Below are 23,141 nucleotides of genomic sequence, written 5' to 3' on the forward strand. Positions count from 1 at the left end.
AGAAAACCATTGTCTATCACATATATTAATATCTCGTTATAAGAAAAATTCATGCATTTAAGGTTTAAAGTCCTCAGTAACGCCGTGTCTTGCGTGGGCGACGGCCGCGCGACCGTCGCGCGACCGTCGCCGTCGCGTCTCATCGCATCGTCTACTTCCATATCGATAAGGTTTGATTTCGTATGCGTCGCATCGCCGTCGCGCGACAATCGCGCGACCGTCGCCCACGCAAGCCACGGCGTAAAGGTTTCTCGGGCAATCTGGGAAAATTTGATAGAATGATTTTTGGTATTAAAACTGCACTTTAAATTGTTTAGCCCTTTTATTCATACGATTTATGTACGTTTCATTTAACTATTCCAAATTCATCCAACATTCCCATTTTTTTAAATTTCCTGTTCTTCTGTGCATTACTGCTTCTTATTCTTCTTTTTATCCCACACTATCTTGACATACGCGATAACGACGACGACGAGTAAGTATGTGTATTGGAGTAGACAGCCACTTTGTTAGCATACATACCGCTTGGGCGCGATACAGATCCCGACAATACTGATTCTAAAGCGTCAAAATCTATAATTGTCATTCACAGAGTAGTATCCTTTATTGAGCGTACAATCTTTGAGCGGGAAAGAAATTATTTCTAACATAGTTGCAGCGATAGCGCTGCGGCAGTCCATATTTTTCGCGTTTAGCAACCATTTTGTGCCAGCAACTGTCTTTTTGCCAAACTGGAATGATACTCTTTTGTCTTGTCTCGGTATGTCTTGTGGTACTGTCAAATTAACACCCATGAGCGGAGTGCCGGAAGCTCCAATGTATATACCAATATCGAGGTGGTATGGCAAAGGGTCTATGTAAGGCAGTTCAGGATTTTCACAATGTTCTACTCTGAAAGTCGTAGCCCGATATTGTTTACTTGTCCAATAGCAAAACAAAATGTTTAAATGTATGAAAATCAACCATGGATCCATATTTGTAGACTGAATTCTAAGCAGAAATGTTGCAAATGTCATTAAAACTGCTATTCTAACGATTACGAATAATTTTAAATACATTAATGATAAATATCTAAACGTTTATCGGGCAATCTATGATTATTTGCTGTCCTAATGACTTTGTGTTTTTTTTAACGGCATTGGTCTATTTAATGTTATTACATATACAATGAGTAACAATAATATTTTAGTATAATTTATTCTGAAGAGGAATATCACATCAAGCTTTTACTATCAACTGATATAAATATATTAATTTTTTTCAAGGCTGAGAAAAAAAAAATCATATTGGTTTCTCAAAATATTGTTACTTTCTGTACAGTTGCAGCATAGTAAACCTGTGACGAAAGTGTATGCCAACTCCACTATTCACTCTAAGTATTTCACTCTAAACAATTTTTAGAGAGCACGCCTAAGTAAAATTTTAGAATTGAAATTGAAGATGAAATAGAAGTATGGTAGCTAAAGTTACAATTACTCGGAAAATATAGAACCATAAGCCATATTTACATTTTTTTTAGTTTTTCAGAGGTACCTAGTATATTGAAATTACTCATCCAACAGCCGTAGTACCTACCTATATTTCTTACTAGCTTTTTCCCGCAGCTTCGCTCGCGTTAGAAAGAGACAAAAAGTAGCCTATGTCACTCTCCATCCCTTCAAGTATCTCCACTTAAAAAATCACGACTATTCGTCGCTCTGTTTTGCTGTGAAAGACGGACAAACAAACAGACACACACATTTTCCCATTTATAATATTAGTATGGATTAGAAATTTGGTAAACAAAGAAGCAGTCGTCATCAACCTATCTTCTTAGGACAAATATTAGATGTTAAGAATTTTAACTAGAACGAGAACTTTAACAGGTATTTTTAGATTTTTTTTTTAATTGCACCCGTAGGTTTTTATGTGCTCTCTTTGTCCGCGAAAATCCCTACTTATTCGAAGTAAAACAAGATAAGCAGAGAACTAGGGAACAGTACAGAAATAAACTATTGGTTCCGAAATGTAAATTACAAATGTATAAAAATAGCCCACACTACAATTGTATCATTATTATGAATAAAATCCCAAATGAAATTAAACAAGAACCCCGATATGTGATATTTAAAAACAAGCTAAGAAAACTATTAATTAATAAATGTTACTACTCTGTAAAAGATTTTCTTAATGATGACAATTTATAATGTATAATATAACTGCGATAATTGATATATTTAACGTAGGTATTTATTCTCAATCAATAGCTAGTCTGGATAATTTATATAATGTTCTAATTTAATTTATTATGTAATTTTAAATGCATTTTGTTATATTTTGTTTTTAACTAGTTATAAGTATGTTGTGTGCCCTAGCAGGGCGTCATGGACTGACATTTATAATATTATAACATCTTGATTTAATGTAGGTACTACATGACCTTTACAACGAAATAAATGAATATGAATATGAATATGAATAGGTATATCAACCGCATCATTTGATTATTTGCTAAGCAAAATTGGAGTAATTATTTATTTGTTGGAGTAATTATTTGTTTTTGCAAGTTAATACAAAAAATAACGTACCTAATATGTATAAATAAATAAATACCATTGACAACATTGACAGCTCATAAAATGAACCGATAGTTTAAAATGTCTGCTTCTTTAGGTTTTTAGGGTTCGTAGTCAACTAGGAACCCTTATAGTTTCGCCATGTCTGTCTGTCCGTCCGTCCGCCCGTCCGTCCGTCCGTCCGTCCGTCCGTCCGTCCGCGGATAATCTCAGTAACCGTAAGCACTAGAAAGCTTAATTTGGTACCAATATGTATATCAATCACGCCAACAAAGTGCAAATATAAAAAATGAAAAAAAAATGTTTTATTAGGGTACCCCCCCTACATGTAAAGTGCGGGCTGATATTTTTTTTCATTCCAACCCCGACGTGTGATATATTGTTGGATAGGTATTTAAAAATGAATAAGGGTTTACTAAGATCGTTTTTTGATAATATTAATATTTTCGGAAATAATCGCTCCTAAAGGAAAAAAAGTGCGTCCCCCCCCCTCTAACTTTTGAACCATATGTTTAAAAAATATGAAAAAAATCACAAAAGTGGAACTTTATAAAGACTTTCTAGGAAAATTGTTTAAAACTTGATAGGTTCAGTAGTTTTTGAGAAAAATACGGAAAACTACGGAACCCTACACTGAGCGTGGCCTGACACGCTCTTGGCCGGTTTTTTTTAATATGCAACCTTTCCAGAACTAAGTTAATACTGACAGTTGATGAATGACAGTTGTGGCAAAAATGTCTCTTATAAAAGACCTCGTGCTTCGTCCTTTTAAGTTCTCTCTAATGCTAAAAAAATGAGGTATAAGAAAAGCTGACTCCAGCTGGTGTAACATGATTCCAATTTTATCACTTATCTGCGTGGATAAAGCATCCGTCACGTTCTGGCAAGTATGTCAGTGTGAGAGTGACAGATGTATTTATCCACGCAGATAAGTGATAAAATTGGAAGCATTATTACGCCGACAGTTTGTCAATATTTATATCCCTTGCAAAATATACTCATTTTTGCTAACTTCCACCCATTAACGGGTAGGTACTTTTAATACTTCAAAATATATATATACCAACTTTTGTAGAATTACTTTCTATTTCGATATAATTATCATAACAGTATTAAAATAGACTGCAAAATGTTCATAGATTGCTCGATAACGTTTTGATGCTTATCACTAATGCATTTAAAATTATTCGTAATCGGTGAAATATCTGTTTGAATGATTTTGGAATTGTCTTACACAGTCAAACTGAGCATTCAATCTATAAATATGGATTCGTGGATGATTTTCTCATATTTAAACATTTTGTTTTGTTTTTGCACAAGTAAACAATACCGGGCTACGCCTATGAGAGTAGAAAAATGTGAAAATCCTGAACTGCCTTACATAGACCCTTTGCCATACCACCTCGATATTGGTATATACATTGGACCTGCAGGCACTCAGCTTATGCGCGTTAATTTGACAGTACCGAAAGACATACCTGGACAAGACAAAAGAGTATCGGTCCAGTTTGGAAAAAAGACAGTTGCTGGTACAAAATGGTTGCTGAACGCGAGAAATATGGACTGCCACAGCCCTATTGCTACAACTGTGTTAGCCATGATTGACATCCCGCTCAAAAATTGTACGCTCAAAAAAGGAAACTTCTATATTCATGACATAGACTTCGATGCCTTGGAGTCTGTGTTACCAGGATCTATATCACGTCCAAGCGGTATGTATGCTACCAAAGTGGGTGTTTACTCCAATACATATACATACTCATGTATTCTCGCTTACATCAAGATAGTTTCTTCGGACAAAAAGAAAAATAAGAAGCACTAATGCACAGAAGAACAGAAAATTGGAAAAATGTGAATAAGGGATGAAATTGAAAAAAATAATGATAAATCGTAAATTTGTTTTTTATCATGCAGAAACGTCTGCGAGCGATATTACATATTTTTAAATTAAAGGAAAAATGGAACCTTTGCCTTGCCCCGACAAGGCCAAAGGTCGCAGGTTTGAGTCCTGCCGGAGGTGTGAATTTTTCCATTTTTTTAAAAATAAATGATAAATCGTGTTAATAAATGGCTTAAAGAAATTTAAGGTGCAGTTTTAATACCAAAAGGTATTCTTTCAAATTCATAAGAGGATCATGAGCCGATTTCAAACTCGTCTTTTGTTACTACTACGCCCGAAAAACCGACCGTAATGGCTAGTGAAAGTGTGTTGAGGAGAAAAGACTTTGCGTTAGATAGAAAACCAGGACTTAAACCTGATGGCATGAATTTTCTCTGCCAAAAAATTAAAATTTTGAAAAAACCCTCGACATAGTGGACCGATTTTCATGAAACATGGTTAAGAACACTCCCGACTAACTCATGCAGCTTTCAAACAATATTTTATAATTTAATGCGAGCGAAGCCGCGGGCAAAAGAATAAATAAAGAAGTAGTAATAATTACCTGAGCGATAACTTCACAGGCCACCAGTTTTTATTTGCAAATCAGCATGCACCACAAATCCAGTACACCAACATCTTCGTTAGCTTGTAGAATTTTAGTCGGTTTCTCCTTCAGGCATATACCGGCTTTCTGTCAATAAAAATACAATTGTACAGACATAGTGCCAAATGTTTATAGATCTTTGCCTGGTTTGTCTTCCTGGATTAAATTTCCTAAATTAAAATATAAATTACCCTCAATGAAGGGTTCAACTCTATTTTCAAATACCATGCCCAAAAATAAAGGGGACAGACAAAGATTTTCCGCATAAAAATATCCTGAAAAACCGGCCAAGAGCGTGTCGGGCCACGCTCAGTGTAGGGTTCCGTAGTTTTCCGTATTTTTCTCAAAAACTACTGAACCTATCAAGTTCAAAACAATTTTCCTAGAAAGTCTTTATAAAGTTCTAATTTTGTGATTTTTTTCATATTTTTTAAACATATGGTTCAAAAGTTAGAGGGGGGGGACGCACTTTTTTTTCCTTTAGGAGCGATTATTTCCGAAAATATTAATATTATCAAAAAACGATCTTAATAAACCCGTATTAATTTTTAAATACCTATCCAACAATGTATCACACGTTGGGGTTGGAATGAAAAAAAATATCAGCCCCCACTTTACATGTAGGGGGGGTACCCTAATAAAACATTTTTTTCCATTTTTTATTTTTGCACTTTGTTGGCGTGATTGATATACATATTGGTACCAAATTTCAGCTTTCTAGTGCTAACGGTTACTGAGATTATCCGCGGACGGACGGACGGACGGACGGACGGACGGACGGACGGACAGACAGACATGGCGAAACTATAAGGGTTCCTAGTTGACTACGGAACCCTAAAAAGGGCCTACTTGGGGAGACCGAATGGACGCCGTCCTGCTGGTCATCCAAAATATCGTTGGGCGGATAGAGTGGAGGTAGACCTTCTTGAGCTCGGCGTCGGCGAAAGCTGGCGCGATACCGCTCAAGACCGAGTCAAGTGGTGTGCTCTTGATCTCTTGTGTTGGAAGCCAAAACCCATTTTGGGTTATCACACCAGCCAAGTAAGTACTTACTAAAGGTAAAGACATGTCAATTCTTTTGTTAACGTGCAGTAGCAATTGTCGCAGAGGCAACGCGCAGGTGGCAAATGGAGGCTTCGCGTTGTCCATCTCGCAAATCAGCATCAGCATTTCTTCCTAAATCACAAGTAGGTATAATTAATGGTAAAACAAATTTCGGTGTTTAACTTAAATATTTTAATAATCACTCGGTAACCAACCAAATACTATTGTATTGTAATATTTGTAATACGTTTGAAAACCCCCCGACATAAATAATGATGAACTTAATAATTGATTAAACTTAGCTTAAGGAAATGTTTGCTATACCCTTATAAGAGTCCATGAGAGACTGTATACTGTATATGCATGTACGTCGTAATTTTAACATCTTTTGTATATTTACCATGGTGCAGTAGAGATTGATTGATTGATTGATAGTGGACCGATTTTCATGAAACATGGCTAAGAACACTCCCGACTAATTCAGCTTTCAAACAAAAACTAAATCTAAATCGGTTCATCCATTCGGGAGCTACGATGCCACAGACAGACAAACAAACAAATAGACAGACACGTCAAACTTATAATATTAGTAGGTAGATTTTGTTTACATTTATCTAAATAAATGAGCTACAGATTATATACTTTAGTTATCCGTATCTTTCTTCACTATTGGTGCGGAAGGGATATAAGCAAATAAATGATTTTTTCTACTCCCGTACTTTTATTCGTGAGGTACAAGGTCGTGCATAGAACTTTAAAACCCTACATAAAAGATGTCAGGACAAGTCTATCTAGTCTATACCCTGAAAACATTTAGTAGCAGTAGCACGATATAGCTGTTACAGTTCAGTAAATACATTGCTACCAACTTAACAAACCAATTCGCAGAGTCGAGACTCCTTTGTTTTCTGCTGCGTTCATTGGCGACCATCGATTTAAACTTCCCTAGATACACTATCGCCTACAAATTCGACACTCAAAAGTGTCCGATCGCTTAGTTGCAAATGTGTGCGTCTAGTTGACAAACGAAAACTTCGCAATGTAGTAAAAACTACTTTAATTTTTTTACAAAAACAACGTTATTTCTTAGTACTTAGAGTTCAATTTCAAATGCAAGCAATTGGCGGTTATGACATTAATGAATGTGATCATCGCGAAAGCCATAAAATTTTATGACCGCAGATCGCAGGTGTGCATATTTTTAAACAAATCTACGTCTTATTGCAACCAACATAAGTTTAATTTCGTTCGCGCTGCAACAATCTAAACGCCATTTTTAAATTGGGAACGAGGATGGACAGAGGCATCATGGGAGTCGCGCTATGAGATGAAAGGCGAGAATGAGGAAATTTGCGGTATTTTTGCGAAAAACTGTTTAATATATATATATGTGTGTGTGTGTGTGTGTGTGTATGTATGTATGTTTATAAATATTATAAATAAATAAATAGATATTGGGGACACCTTACACAGATCAACTTAGCCCCAAACTAAGCAAAGCTTGTACTATGGGTACTAAACGACGATATACATACTTAAATAGATAAATACATACTTATATACATAGGATACATCCATGACTCAGGAACAAATATCTGTGCTCATCACACAAATAAATGCCCTTACTGGGATTCGAACCCAGGACCGCGGCTTAGCAGGCAGGGTCACTACCGACTGAGCCAGACCGGTCGTCTAATATATATAACATATGTGTGTGTGTGCGTGTAGTGAGTGTATGTGTAGCGATTATGTGAAGGTAAACAGTTGAGGGATTGTATGTGGTGTGTGTGAGGGATGGTGCACTTGGAGAATATGAATTAAGTAGCTATTAAAACAAAGAAGAATTGAATGATGACATTAATTTATTATTCTACGTAATTTCTTTCAAAGCTTTGTGTGGGTAAATCTTCTCTCCGCTCCTCAACTATAATCTTGCGCCATTTTTTCCTTTCAACGTCTTGTTTTGGGAATCTGGAATAAAAACCTTTTTTATTACTTAAAAACGAATTTGCTATTCCCGGGTTGTTTCTTTTTATAATTAAAGTAATTTATAAGATATGTATTAATATTATTGAATTGAAATCATTTATTTCAAACTTATTGGTCCATAATAATAAATAAATACATACACTAATAATATGAAATAGGCTTCTTTTACAAAAAATATAAATTAGCGACTCCATCATTCCATTTTTAACTATGTTCCACTTCATCCATCTTTTGTCGCCGTCCGCTCATTACTAGTATAGCGCGAGAGAAAGAGACAAACTGCGTAAGACCAAATCAAGGAATTTACTTTAATTATTCTAGAAAATAAATGTTTTTAGTAAGTTAGGAAGCCATTTTGGCCACAAATGCATAACATTATAAAATTATTAACAATTACTTACCGGAAATACGATACGTCATCCTTTTTTAACGTATATAAGGTGTTATTTTTTGCACTTTTTTACGGAGCACTTAGGCATGTTGCCGACACGGCGGATGAAGCGCTACTGACCGCCCAATTGTGCTTAGAACATTTTCAAGCACAATTTGCTGCGGACACATTCTAAGCCGTGATGGTGCATCTAGGTAGTTTAGATCGATGTTGGCGACGCGTCGAATCGCATTCAAATGTATGAGAACTCGATTCAACTCGGCTCGATTCGTCTTAGTGGCCAGGCTTCAAAGAACCATACCATAGACAGTTTTATTTTCATGTTTGCACTGCATATTCAAAATGGTAGGCGGTCCACTAGATAACTAAGATGACTGAAAGTAGGTATTTGTTGAATTATAATTTTCTTTCAAAATAAGTGCTTGGTCGTAGAAAAAGTATTGTATGCAACGGTGTTTAACTGAGTCAAAAAATGCTCGTGGCGTCTTTATTAACAATTTTCGGCTTCGCCTCAAATTGTTACCCACGCCACTCACCTTTTTTGACCTCTTTTAACCACCAGTTGCATAAAATACTATATTATTTGCTTATATCCTTATATCGATTTAAGAAGAAAGTAAGCAGAGTACTCATAGCTAAATTTAAAAACACTAATAGTTATTTGTTATACAAGGGTGCAAAGTTGTATTTTAACGCCGAGTGTGGAATTGAAAAACGAGCAAGTGAAAGGAGTCTATAGTTGAACCACGAGCGAAGCGAGTGGTTCGAGAATAGAATCCTGAACTTGCGAGTTTTTTAACACACGAGAAGTAAAATACATTTGCACCAGAGTGTAACACAAAACTTTTCCCCTCACTATAGCGAGGAAACTACAACGCAAAAAATGCGTTTATCACTGCTTCCAGTAGTTCCACAGGTGGTAAATCATCTTTATTACTAGATTCACCTATTTTTATCAATTTTAAAGCAGTTAATTTGACTTTATTCAAGGTCAAATTACTTTACCCACTAGTGGATAAAATGCGTTTTTACCCGCTGGTATTAAAGGACAAAACACGTGTTTCCGAGCTAGTGAGGGGAAAAAGTAATATATTGAGAAATATGTAGATATTAAAGTTGTATAGTAATAGTAGGTACTGTAACTGAAACCTCCGCTCACCTTACTTATTTACTTACTTACTTGACTAACCATTAGTATAACTAACCCCCCTTTAAATATACCCCGTAAATTTGGCCTTGTGATCGTCTAGCGTGAATAAGTAGAACCCTTCGACGTGAACCGCGATAACCTAGATCCTTTAATGAGTATCAGCTGTATTTTTGACTAATTTTTAAAATTTTATTTATTTATATTTTAAAGAAGAATAAAGGTTATTGTAGCATAATAATATAGTGTTATAGAAGAGTATTTTATCAGATTTAGGCCTAGAAAGTTATATGTGAGAAAATTAATGACGTGATGAAGGAATTTTAGAATAAAAGTTAGTGAGTGAAACATACATGAAATAAATATTAAAAAATATTTTAGAAAACATCGGCTACGCTCTATTTTCGATTCCGGTTTGGGGTGAGAACTTGCGATACCGTCTGGAATCCTTAGGCCCAATCAAACCACATTATTGGGCATCCTAAGCAAGTAAGCCTGAAGGGCTATCTATCTACAAACTAACCCCCTTTTTGTTTTGTTTCTTGTCCCTAGCTAAACCCCCGTTCCCCAATACTGCTAATAGACCATAACTTCTCGATCTTTCTAATGTTTTATCGAAACACCGAGCAGTTGCTAACTTTTATAAGAAATAAGTAAGTCAAACTTTTCTAAGATTTAGACTTTCCATCAGTGGACGGCGCTCGCATGCCACTGGGCCCTATAACAAACAAATCCTTTTATTCCAAAGACAGTTTGTTTCCCTAGCCAATTTGATAGAATTTACCTTGAAAAACTAGTTAGCAACACTAAGTGTCCCGCAGCCACACCGAAAAATCAGAAATTGCTACCACAATTATTAATTTCACTCAAATAAATTAAGTAATAAGAGTTTTTATAATTTACCAGTTTTACCACATATTTTAAGATAGTAAACACCACATTTAAAGTCCATTAAAACCATATAAATACACGTCTATCAATTATACTTCAAAACCAATCGTAAAACAGCCCTAATTTCATAGAAATAGTGTGTGACGCTACCCTAATCCTATTGTTTTCCCTACTCTAACATATCTGAAACACAGACCCTCACTTACCATAGATCTTGTGTTCAGAATATGTACAAGTGTATCCCTACTAGAACTGTGCAGTTCAGCCAGCGAAGCTGAGATAGGCAACCTATAGGCTTGTGTCGGTCAGATCCCCCCCTCTGCTCTTGCCCGCGGGCTAGGGTAGCAGAGAGTAGATCGCCCTATCCGTGTATATATCCAGTATTCGAAGACACACCAGTACCAGCCACATGAGAGACTCAGCTGCGATCAACTTTACTTAGATGTGGATCGATCACAACCGAAATCCCCAGCGACCAACGCCAGCATGGACTAGAGCACCGAGTAAATAAATATATATAAATATAGGACCCCAGCCTCAAATACTGCCGACTTCAGTGAGCAAGGATTACTCCTAATGCCTTTCGTCAATCGTGAAAGTCCTCACTTCCATCTAACAGTTGGACTCTTTGAGACCGGTGAGAAAATACGCTTTTGTAAGTATAGAAAAGCGTCCAAGCCCTCCACTTGGAACAAAAAGACCCCTAAACGCCTCTTATTTGACACCGTAAGGGAAGAAGCGCCTAGCCGGACAACAGTCTGTCACAAACAATGATCTGGCTTATAACTTTCACAAAATGACCCCATAGAAAATTACTAAATTCAATTTTACTGACCAACTAAACAAACGAGTGAAGTTTCCTTTACGTGCTATAATCTAAGCTTAGTTTTGCAAGAATTACTCCCTACAAAACCAAACACAGACTTATCTCCAAGCACCAGCCATACATCGACCCAGTCTTTGTATTGCTTAACGGCACTCATGAAACAAAGCACAGAAAATTTCACTATACACATCAATTTAAATGTAACACCACACTATAAATAGAACACTAAAATAACCCCACAACTGACAGTAAAGCAATTCCACCATAGGTCTAAGTTCAACTGTACGACGATATTGTCCCCGCACAACCAAACAGAGACACAATTTCAAAGTTTACAATCACTTAGAATAATTTCCAAGTAAAAACAAACAGAGAAACAATAGCAGAACAACTTCACTCACCAGTATAACACACGAAAGCCAGAGACACTGTTAGTCTTGTGGATATTGTAAGAATGACGCGCGTCGGCTCGCTCCGACCCTTTTATAGCCTTTAATCCAGACATAATACGGACTGCAGACGTTTTGCAGACAAACCGCAGACTGCAGACGTTTTGCAGACATAATGCAGACGTTTTACAGACATAGCGCGGACTGAAGACGTTTTGCAGACACAATGCAGATGTTTTACAGACATAACGCGGACTGCAGACGTTTTGCAGACACAATGCAGATGTTTTACAGACATAACGCGGACTGCAGACGTTTTGCAGACACAATGCAGATGTTTTACAGACATAACGCGGACTGCAGACGTTTTGCAGACACAATGCAGATGTTTTACAGACATAACGCGGACTGCAGACGTTTTGCAGACACAACATCGACAGAAAGCCATTAACTTGCGCACATAAGAAAAAGATCACAAGTGCTTTGTTTACACTCATACGCTCTACGCAATAAAGTTCACGATCATCACGCGGATGTTTGCTTATTAACACGTGCAGATTGCAGCTGTTTTAGAGAGAGACAGAGCTATTGGTATTGATACCTATGTAGTCCAATAGTGGAGTGTTCCGTAAATATTTTTACGTAAATATTATTTTGTGAAAGACTGTTTAAATCAATTTAGTAAGTGACTTCGCAATGAAAGATCTCATTTGTTACTTAATATTACGTTAAATGATATACTCAAGGAGTATAATAATCAATATCAGTGATTATTACCTCTCTGACTTGTAATTGGAACCAAGACGCAATATCGGAACGCCATTCGTTTGACAGATCAGATTGTTAGTATCCACAATCCATTCATGTGAATATAGTTTGTAAATAAGTTTTTTTCAATAAGTTGTGCATCGATTTATAGTGATTTCTATGACTGATGACGTAACTAAACATGTGATTAACCATCACAGATATTATTTGTTAAAATATTCAATGAAATCCCGAAGGAATTATGCACCAAAAAGTTAGCCAAGGAAAAGTTGATTTGCCGTAAGTTTTATATGTAATAACGAGTCCATTTCCTCGTCATAGACGCTTGTTCTGTTACAACTCGCCCCCGATTGGAATTCTTTTACAAAATACAAAGTAGTTTGTAAAAAATTTCAATCTTAGTTAGCAAAAGAAGCAATAAAACTGAATAAAAGAAAAATATCTCTAGATCAGTCGGAAATATCCCCCCATTTCTAATCGTGTGGTGTGTATTCCAATACTATGCAACTGCTAGCGACTCAGTTTTGAAATCAGCTCATCAGAATCTCGACAATGAACCATGATAACCCCTTTCTCAGAGTCCACGCATCGCCAGGGATACCAGGTTGTGAATCTGATAGGTCCTATTAACCCGTTCTTGCTAGCTCGTTCCCCGGTCGCGGCGAATATTCATTCCATCCACACTGTTGGACCGGAATAATTATCGTAATAATTTCAACGAGTTCACAATAACTTCCCACGCAATTACGAAGAAACCTTTAGAGCTCTCATTATAAGTCCAGAGCCTTCAATCTCCATTGTCGGAACTCAAACCAATTTCTCTACCTAATCACTCCAGCCACATGTTTTGGCGCATGTCTCATACTTGAATAAAATATACTGACTTAAGATCTGTTTGGATGTGTGTTTTTTTTTTTATAAAACAAACCTTAAATGACATAAGCATGTACCTCAACTTGGTACCATATCATGATCAAATGAAGAAATGATTTGATGATACTAAACTCCACATATTGGAAAACATAACAAGGAAACAATTATTGAAAAGAGCCTCGTTCTCACTAGACGATATCGGCCCTTAAATATGTCGATTGTCAAATACATCCCATTCAAGATGAGGTGTGTGGTTTTAGTATGGGTCTTATTACCTTGTAGAGTGAGTAGCCACGAAAAACTACCCTTGAAATGGGTCGAATCCAAATGGATTTTAACCTAACCGATAAGCTTTTTATGGCTAATGTGTTTCCCTCAGCCCCCCGCTGTTTATTCCCCGCAAATTCCGACCAAACTAGTTTTGACCACTTTCCAGCGCTGTCTGTCTATATCAATCCACTCATTCTATAAAAAAAACATTCAAGACACACATCATTCAGTCATTCATCCCATTCAAAACATTCTTACATCTATAAACATTCATCATCTCTAAATTATTCACACACACACACACAATGTAACCATTCTTACTTCCTCATTCGCTCTTTCACTCGATCTCAACAGAAAGCCAACGCTTTTAAAAGTAATCAAAATAAAGAATAAAAATGGAAATAAAATAACATAATAACTTCAAAATTCACGTATCCCATTTTACCCCACTCTACCCTGACTCGAGGACAAAGAAAATTTCATTTTATTTACGAAAGGTCCTTCATTCATCTATATTTAATTTTATAAAATAATTACTAACCGCAAACAATTTGACAATATGTGAAATTTGTTTGATACACATGTTAAAAATAAAATGTTCGTACGGACAAAATGTTACATTTTATGGTCACATTTTAACTAGAGTCAATTACTGTAAGTTCACTACCCTACTTTCAATTTTCCTGTCTTTGTTTTTTTTTTTCTGCAGTTCATAATGCAAAATTGATAACATAAAATGCAAAAATTTAATAAAAGTAAGTACAGTCAGCTAAAAAATTAGTGGCCCTCCCTACTCCGGTCTTTGTAGGATAAAATACTGACCAAGTTATGCTTAGGATCGAGGATCTGCACTGGTGATTACCGATATCGTACAGTATACCACCCTATATAATGTAATAAATGATAACGCATAAATAATAAATATCACTGCTAACTGTAATAACTAAAATGAAAAATAGCTTATCCACCGATCTCGATTTTCTAATGTCTACCCCAGGTAGACTAGCTACTATGATGTCCAGTTATTGTTATATTAAAATAATCTAACCATACAATGTATATCCAATACATTCTTCTTACAAAATAAAGATTTAAAAAAAAATTGTTGTCCATATAATGAACCGACTTCTTTATCTAGATAATAAAAAAGATCCGTATTATAGATTTACATCCACCATACACCACTTTATAATCCTAGGAATGAAACTACTAAATGACAGTGAAACTTTACGATGGGCTAGCCAATAAGGCCCTTTATCACACAGATCACTATAGAAATAAAATTAATTTCAGACAAAATTTTGACTTCTACCACCCCTATAATAATAACAGTGAATCTCAATAAAATTTTGAAAAACTCATGACGCATTTAAAATAATGATAATGATGATGATGATAAGAAAGAAAAATAATAATGTTCCACATAAGTATGTCGCAATAAATAAACATTCTTTACTAAGAAGTCATTGACTTGTAACCAATGTACTCATAAAATTTACATTACACATCATGTAATGTTCATAATAAACGCATAATACAATTTTGCAAAAAAAAGTAATTGCAGTTTTGAAGTGGTTTTCATATTTTCAATTTTTTCCCGCAAAATATGATGTATCCTTAATTTTGATATGGTTTTGATATTTTTTGTAAAATATAATGTAACATCAAATTTGATGTGGTTTTGATAAAATATATTCCTTTTTTTTTTTTCAAACTATCTGCAAAATTTTATTTTGGTTTTAATTGCCTTACGATAAAATACAAAATGATGTCATAAGTAGGTTCAAAATACTTTTATTTGATTGGATAATAATATAACAAAATAATGAATTTTTCTTGAAACGAGCTTAAAACTTGTATTGTCCTATTCTATGTCTTCAATATTGTATAACATGCCCCGAAAGTCTTTTGTAACCTCGGGCAATTTATTCCTTCTTCATTACATTTGCAGCTGCAGCAAACTTTGCAAATTGTTAACAAACACGACAATGGGCTGAGGAACTTGGTTAAGGTGTCTCTCTTCCTTTTTTTTCTTTTCATACTTGGCTAGTTCTATGATGAGTTCTTGAGTAGCTAATGATGATGATTAGATCCTGCTGGCCTCCTGGTAATATTTCAAAGTTTTCCAAACTATTCTCTTCTCAGTCGGTGTCATAACCCAGGACACCATGAAACCTCTTCCGAAGACACGTTGCACACTTGATCACAATCAGCATAACCGCAAAAGATCCAGTTACTTATTTTTGAACACAGCAAGTAACTTGAAACCAATGAATATTTCTTCAACTCTAAAGTTGGCTAGTCCTTATTTGTCCAATCATTGGTCAAAAAATAAAATATTGCATAAATCGAATATCATAAACACTTGTTATTTCACTAGCGTTACTAAGCATGCACTTAAACACACACTGAAGTTTTCACCGCATGTTTCCACCGTCCTCGCTGATCCACTATGTTCAATGACAGAACACTGCTGTGGTAAGAATCTATCTTAGGTTAAAACTAAAGTTAAGTTAAAGACTTCCAATAAACAGAGGGAAAGATAAAATAAAAATCACAAGCGTTAAAATATTTTCCAAAAAAAAAAAAAATATGCCAACTAAGGTTGCAGGACCATCTAGGTACTTTAACCATATGAGACGTACGTCTCATTTACGTTCACCTACAATTATTATTATTATTATTATTTTTTTCCTCAAGTATGATGTCTGATCGCTAAGTGACTTTAATTTTTCTAACTCAAAAATTACTGCAGACTATAAAACTCCGTCTTGTTTGCTCAATAAAACTAGAATAGGGTAAATTAACTGGGGTTTTGAACACTTACATATATGTATTTTTCTTGATCGGCATTTTCTGTTCCATTCTTCTGTTTAGTGTGGCATAATATGGCACCACTAACAACATAATCATATTGAAAATCTTCAGTAACACATTGGTCCTATGAGCAGGTATGAGACCAGGCTCAAAAACTCTTACTCCTCCGTTAGTTGACATCAAAAGCCGGGTACTTCAACTCGAACGTCCCACGAAATATCTCAATGTTTACTTCATGTTTTTCGCGTCCAAACTGTTGCTAACTCTGTCTCCATGTACTCATGTCTTGCACTGTTGCACTAACACCTTTTTTAACTAACTAATTATGGCCTAAAACTAATTGAAATTACTATGTTTTCACTAACAGAGCTCTTCGTTTCAAACCGTAGTTAACATTTCTCTTCGTGTGATAATAAGACGTCACTAAAAATCACACGTGCTTCTACACAATCAACTATACTAATTATTGGAAGCTACACAACACTGTAATTTCTGTGAAATCGTTTTCTTAAATAAAATTTAATAACTTCGCGCTCAGATTTTTTTCGTAAGGAACTGTCACTGTCAATATTGTCATCCTTAACCGTTTTTTTTTTCTTTTACAATTGTCCTCATGGGCGTATTTTCATTGTAAACACACTAAAGTGTTTTGTGTAGTCACAAACATTAAATCAACAAAACAATTATTTGATATCATAAATTTAGCCTATCATAATGTTCAAATATTTGACTAGTTATTAGAAATATATAATTGATTTTTTTTTTTCATAATTTAATGAAATCGAACGAAAACTATCGTGTAGGTTTGCCTTTATGCGTAGGAAATTGCGTGTGCGCATCGGTTTACAAAAGTGTGACCAGATTAAAAATATATTGTGAGATTCTTTAAGGATCTAACAGACGGTCGGACCGCACTTGTAAGGGGACATGTGTTAGGCCCTATTTACAAAATACCGTTCAGAATCTACACAACTTGAATAGTTTGATGTGATTTAAGCAATAGAAAATTAAATTAACAAAATCTTTTGTATTTAAATACATCTATTGTATTTATGTTACTATAATGAAATATTTATGCTGGTTTTCATAAAAGGAAAAGTGAAGTAAATTTTTTTAGATGGCAACACCGGACAATATCTTTTGTCAAAAATTGCATGACGTCTCATCATTTAATACGGATTTCCGAACGTATTGTTTAGATTACATTTTTTTTTTTTTTTTACAAATGTGTCATATATTGCCGCGGTTTTCACAATATGTGACAATGACAATGACATTTATCTGACAGGGGAGGTTTTTGACATTTTGTCTTTTTCGTTAAGCTAGGTTAAGTACCGGTGGTGTTTTTTATTCATGTAAAACGTTTAAAAAACTGGAAAAATGAAATTAATATTAGATATTTGTGTTATTTATACCCAACGCAACAAGTGATTGGTGAACAAACCTGGCGAAATCCAGCCTAGTTCAGTGGACGTAACTAAACATGGATACATAACCTTCAAGCAAAGGTAAGCCCTTGTTTTATTCTTCAATGTGTCATGTCATCAAACGAGCCGTTGTTTTCGAAAACCTGCAAAATATATCTGTAATCTCTAACGTATAAGTTGAAATTGGCTTTCTTTATCGCAAAATGTTTCTTATTTCTTTGTTCTGTCGTCAGACAAGTTACTGATTAGTAAATTCTCCACATTACTTTCTGACTTTCACATTCCCTAAGAGGATCTAAATGTACGTGAAATAGGCCTAACTAACAAAATATATTTGTTACTTTCAATGAGGTTTACATGGTTGTTCGATTTTTCAGTTTCAACATCTAATTGGGATTTCTCTGGAAAGTTTACAATGTCCGATATTTCTACACATCTGCCACAAATTTATGGAAATCAATATTTATAGAAACTGAACATACCTTGGTTAAACGGTAAGCATTAAAAATATGTTCGACTAATTTATTTGATCTAGGCTACCTAACTGTTCTTGGAAATTGTAACGTTGTTTCCGTACCAACATATAAACTTCTCAATTAATTTTCTGAAGCGCTGGCTTATGGGCTATGGAAAATAATATTTGTAGGACCTCAAACGAATGTCATGGCATTTAAAAATAGGCATTGAATCTTGTCCAAGCTTTAATTTTGTATTTTTCAAAGATAAAACTTGACGTCTGATACTTAAATAAAATTATGTAGACTAAAAATCCAGACTTAGCATAGATTTTATTTCTGCTACATTGAGTTTAAATAGTGTATGTATCAATTTTCAGTATATGAAATGGATTATCATCATTGAAGAACATCAACCAGCTGTTGGCAACATGCAGGTTGACTGAGGAATCCCCAGTGCGTGGTCACGGACCGTTCCCCATATATCTACTGACTTCATATAAATGAAAGGTACTTATATTTTATAATAGCTCGTACTATTTATTAAATTTAAAAGTTAATAGCTCATGGCATTAATATTATATTTAGATAATTTAGGCGAAGTATAGCATAACAGACTGGTTTACGGCGAATAACTTACTTCTAAACGCCAAGAAAACCAAGTGTATCAGATATGCGCTTCCGAACGTTAAGCAGGTAAATAACAGTAAGATCCAAATGAAAGGTGAAACGCTGGAATTTGAAGATCGAACGGTTTTCCTTGGAGTCACTTTGGATTCAAAACTGCAATGGCATGCACATATAGCCACTTTAGCTGGCAAACTTAGTTCTGCAGCTTACGCAGTAAGGCGAATCAGACAACTAACAAACGTAGAGACGGCCAGGCTGGTATACTTTAGCTACTTCCACAGTGTTATGTCATATGGGATCCTGTTATGGGGAAAAGCTGCAGACATTCAGGCTATTTTTGTGCTGCAAAAACGAGCAGTCCGTTCAATCTACGGATTGGGCGGTCGAGCATCTTTAAGAGAAAAATTCAAAGAGGTGAACATTCTTACCGTTGCCTCTCAATACATATACGAAAATATTATGTATGTTCGGAAAAATATCCACGAATTCAAGCTTAACAGTGACATCCATAACTATAACACAAGGAACAAACATAAACTTGCTGTGACCGCCCACCGTCTCCGTAAGGTTGGTACGTCTTTCGTCGGGAACTGTACACGTTTTTATAACAAAGTACCAACCGATATAGTGGATTTGCCATTTGACAAATTTAAGGCACGCATTAAGCGTTTGTTGTTATGTAAGGCGTACTACACTGTGAAGGATTTTATAGATGATAGGGATGCCTTTAAGGTGGTTGCTTGTCAATAGATGAATGAAGTCGTATATATTTTTTTCATTTTCTCTGCATTGTGTAATTAAGCATACTAGTGTTCAATTGACGTACGAGAACATATTCTCGTCTGATTATATTGTTTTTATTTAAGTTTAGTTGTGGACACTTGGAGACCTTATACATCTCCAAGATTATGTGTTTAATGTTTAATGTTTATCTTACTTTAATTTTATTGTATAAATCTATATTTCCTTCCTTTGTAACATACGAGCACAGAATATAGTGTCTTACAGCTATGTTTTATTATTTGAATATTTAATTTAGCCTGGCAGCTTGAACATGTCATGCACACTTAAAAGTCTTTGCTTCGGTGGCGTCGTTGATCGGGTCGCCACCTTCCCGAATAAAGGTTGAGGGAGGCGATGGCTGAGATACGCGTCATACTCGTGAACGGGTGCCGTCTGTGAAGACCGGTCTGTTTAAGCTTACTGGGGCTGTTATAACTTAGTAACTTTAATTCTAATTTTTATTAAATTAGGACACTTTGTTCGGTTGTCGTTTGTTTCCTTTCTTTTAGTGAATATTTTAAATATATGATTTTGACTCATGGAGACCATATACATCTCTAAGGAGAATTAGATTAAGTAGATATACATTTTATTTTTAGTTGTGACATTTAGAGTCATTTGCACCTCTAAAGTAATTTTAGACTTTTTTTTTTTTTGTATTTGTACTTTTTATATTAAAATTTAGTGTAGTTCTTGGTTGTAATTCGACATTTAGAGACCTTCTACATCTCTAATTAATTGTATAGAGTTAACTTTAGTTAGAACTTAGAATTAGTATATAATAGTATCAATTGTAATTTCAACTCAATTTTAAATATTTTTTTAAATACCTATGTACATGTGACGTGTAAAAGTGCCCCTGTGGCCTATTTGCTGAATAAATTATTTTGATTTTGATTTTGATTTTGATAGCGATGGCAATAAGCAATGAAGTGAAAATTAAACTTACATTAATTTATCCTAATTTTATTGGTTAAGCAAACTTATTACTAACTCATTTATGTCCTAGCTCATGTAGATATGAACTGCTAGGCAGGGGTTCTCAAACTTTTTAATATTTTTTTTTCCTTTTGTACATTTTGCTGTATGCGTTGTTTTTTCTGACACAATATTTCTCATGGGCGTGTCTTAGTTCCAAAAATTAAGCGACGCGCCCCCGTGAATAGATAAATGAAATAATATTGAACCCAATTTGGCAGAACCTAACTCTAAAACTAAACCCTTTTATTTCTTATAATATATGAACATTTCTAATGTCTGACTATTTCTTTTCAGTCTCGCTGATCTGCACAACCAGCTCATGTTCAACGTTACTGAACTACAAAGTAATCCGACAATCAGACTAGACCCGGTCATATCAGGTAAGTTTACATACCTACTGCGTACCACATTCCACATACTATTTCTGAACCTCAGTAAAATATGGTTTTATAAAGATAATAGTGCTTATTATCTATGCCTACTTAACAGGAATATTACAAATTTCAATCAATTTTCATGAAATTCATTAAGCAATTGTGACAATGATCAAGCAGTGGTGGAGTTAAGGTATGGCGAGGTACGACCTCCCAGATGCTGGTAATGCTAATATTTCGTAGGATATGTTTGACATGGTTGTAATGAAGTACAGTATGTTGGCATACTCCTGACTTGTGAAATATTGTATAAAAGCTGTGTACCCAATCTACCGAACATAATAATTGTATGGTTTTACACTTACTATTTTAGACTAGCCTACAGCTTATCATGTAAGATAACGAACTCATGTCATATGAAGCTATTGAAAATCTTGTTTATACATACATACTTATTTGTGTTACTACAGTAAAAATATATGCGTATAGAAAGTTGAAATTCGTACAGTGGATTTAATTTATTGAAATAATTGGCAGATATAGGCTATGGTGACCTCTCACCATCAAGAGGGACATATGCTTGTTTCCTACGGATGTAATATGAAAATATATGATGACTTATAAGCTAATGAACTAAATTAGTCCTAACATGATTAATACGTATATCTTAACAGACAGAAACCTGTTCTTCTCACGGCTGCGCTACAGTGACAATATTTGGTACAAACCGTACAAACAATATGGCAAATTATTGTATGATGTATGAAATCCTGTCAGCCAAATTTTAGATTATAGAGTTACAACTGAAATGCAAACAAACCATCCATCGAAGGATGTACTTGTCATAATACCACATGCGTGTAGCTATTCAGTATTCATAGAAAAATGGCGGGACGCCCCATATAATATTGTACTTCAGCGCGACAATGAATAATCGCGCCCCCATAGCCATTAGACTAGAGCCTATCTTCTTGTATTACTAGGTCTTAAATCTAGGGCTTAGGTATCCTAGATTATTTTAGGAAAATAACCTTACATCTAGACTGTAGTTAGCCTGCCTATGAATGAAATTCTGTATAACAAGCCTGCTAGGAATATGTATATCATCAGAGTGTTCATAAACTATATAAGACAGCATCGAAGCTATCCGATCTCCGGTGTGAAGCGCAAACGTGATGTGAGATTTCAAAATAGCCCTGAAGATGGCAGAGCCTGCTATGAAAATGTACTAGACATATAGAGAACTATTTGTTTTAACATGAAATTCTATTGCTATTGTACATAGTTCACACACTTATGTTTCCAATTCCGGTCACTAGGTGACAAACTCTTCTAAAGTACTACAGCTCCGCGCTTCCTATTATTTTAGATACATAGGTATTTTCTATATAAGTACCTAGTATTTCCAGTACTTGCCCTGCCTATACAACAGCCATAAAACATACATTAAGACACAGAATAAATAATAGTACTACGCACAGGCGCAAAGGAACGTCAAGATGTGCCAATGCCAACAATTACTACGTAGCAATGCAACCCGAATTGCCTAATCGGGACGATATTTAGTTCAACCACTACGATTATGAGCTAATTTCCTAGAAATAGATTTTGTCTAAGTTTACTACGCTACTTTAATTTTATTATTTTATTTTTACAGATACCAGAGGAAGACGAAAATATAATTGATTCTGTACTGATGCACGACCTCGCCCGGAACGCGGCAAGAATTAACAATGGAATAAAATACTACAGACGTGTTTATTAACGATAAAGTTATTTTAGTTTTTATGAAATAGCGATTGAATAAAAATATTAGGTATATGAGTTTTATTTAGAGATGAAATAAGTCAAGAAATACAGCACACCCTCTCGTTTTCACAACAACAAATGTAGCCTGGTAAGGCTAATTCCTATTATTTATTTATAAACCTTGGTATCCAAGATGTGTTCTACAGAGCACATCTTAGATCCCTTGGGCACGGAACCAAATGTAACTGAAACCTCCGCTCACCTTACTTATTTACTTACTTACTTGACTAACCATT

The 23,141-nt window shown here is 35.1% G+C and overlaps 1 long non-coding RNA gene across 1 annotated transcript; it reads left to right on the forward strand.

The window, feature by feature from the left end:
• Positions 1-17,809: 17,809 nt before the first annotated feature.
• LOC125225833 lies at positions 17,810-22,917 on the forward strand. Its single transcript, XR_007177028.1, has 5 exons — positions 17,810-17,954; positions 18,251-18,367; positions 18,709-18,838; positions 21,017-21,102; positions 22,754-22,917. It is a non-coding gene; the product is annotated as an uncharacterized LOC125225833 (long non-coding RNA).
• Positions 22,918-23,141: the final 224 nt, after the last annotated feature.

The sequence above is a fragment of the Leguminivora glycinivorella genome, chromosome 4 (genome assembly GCF_023078275.1).
Source record: "Leguminivora glycinivorella isolate SPB_JAAS2020 chromosome 4, LegGlyc_1.1, whole genome shotgun sequence".
NCBI lineage: Eukaryota > Metazoa > Arthropoda > Insecta > Lepidoptera > Tortricidae > Leguminivora > Leguminivora glycinivorella.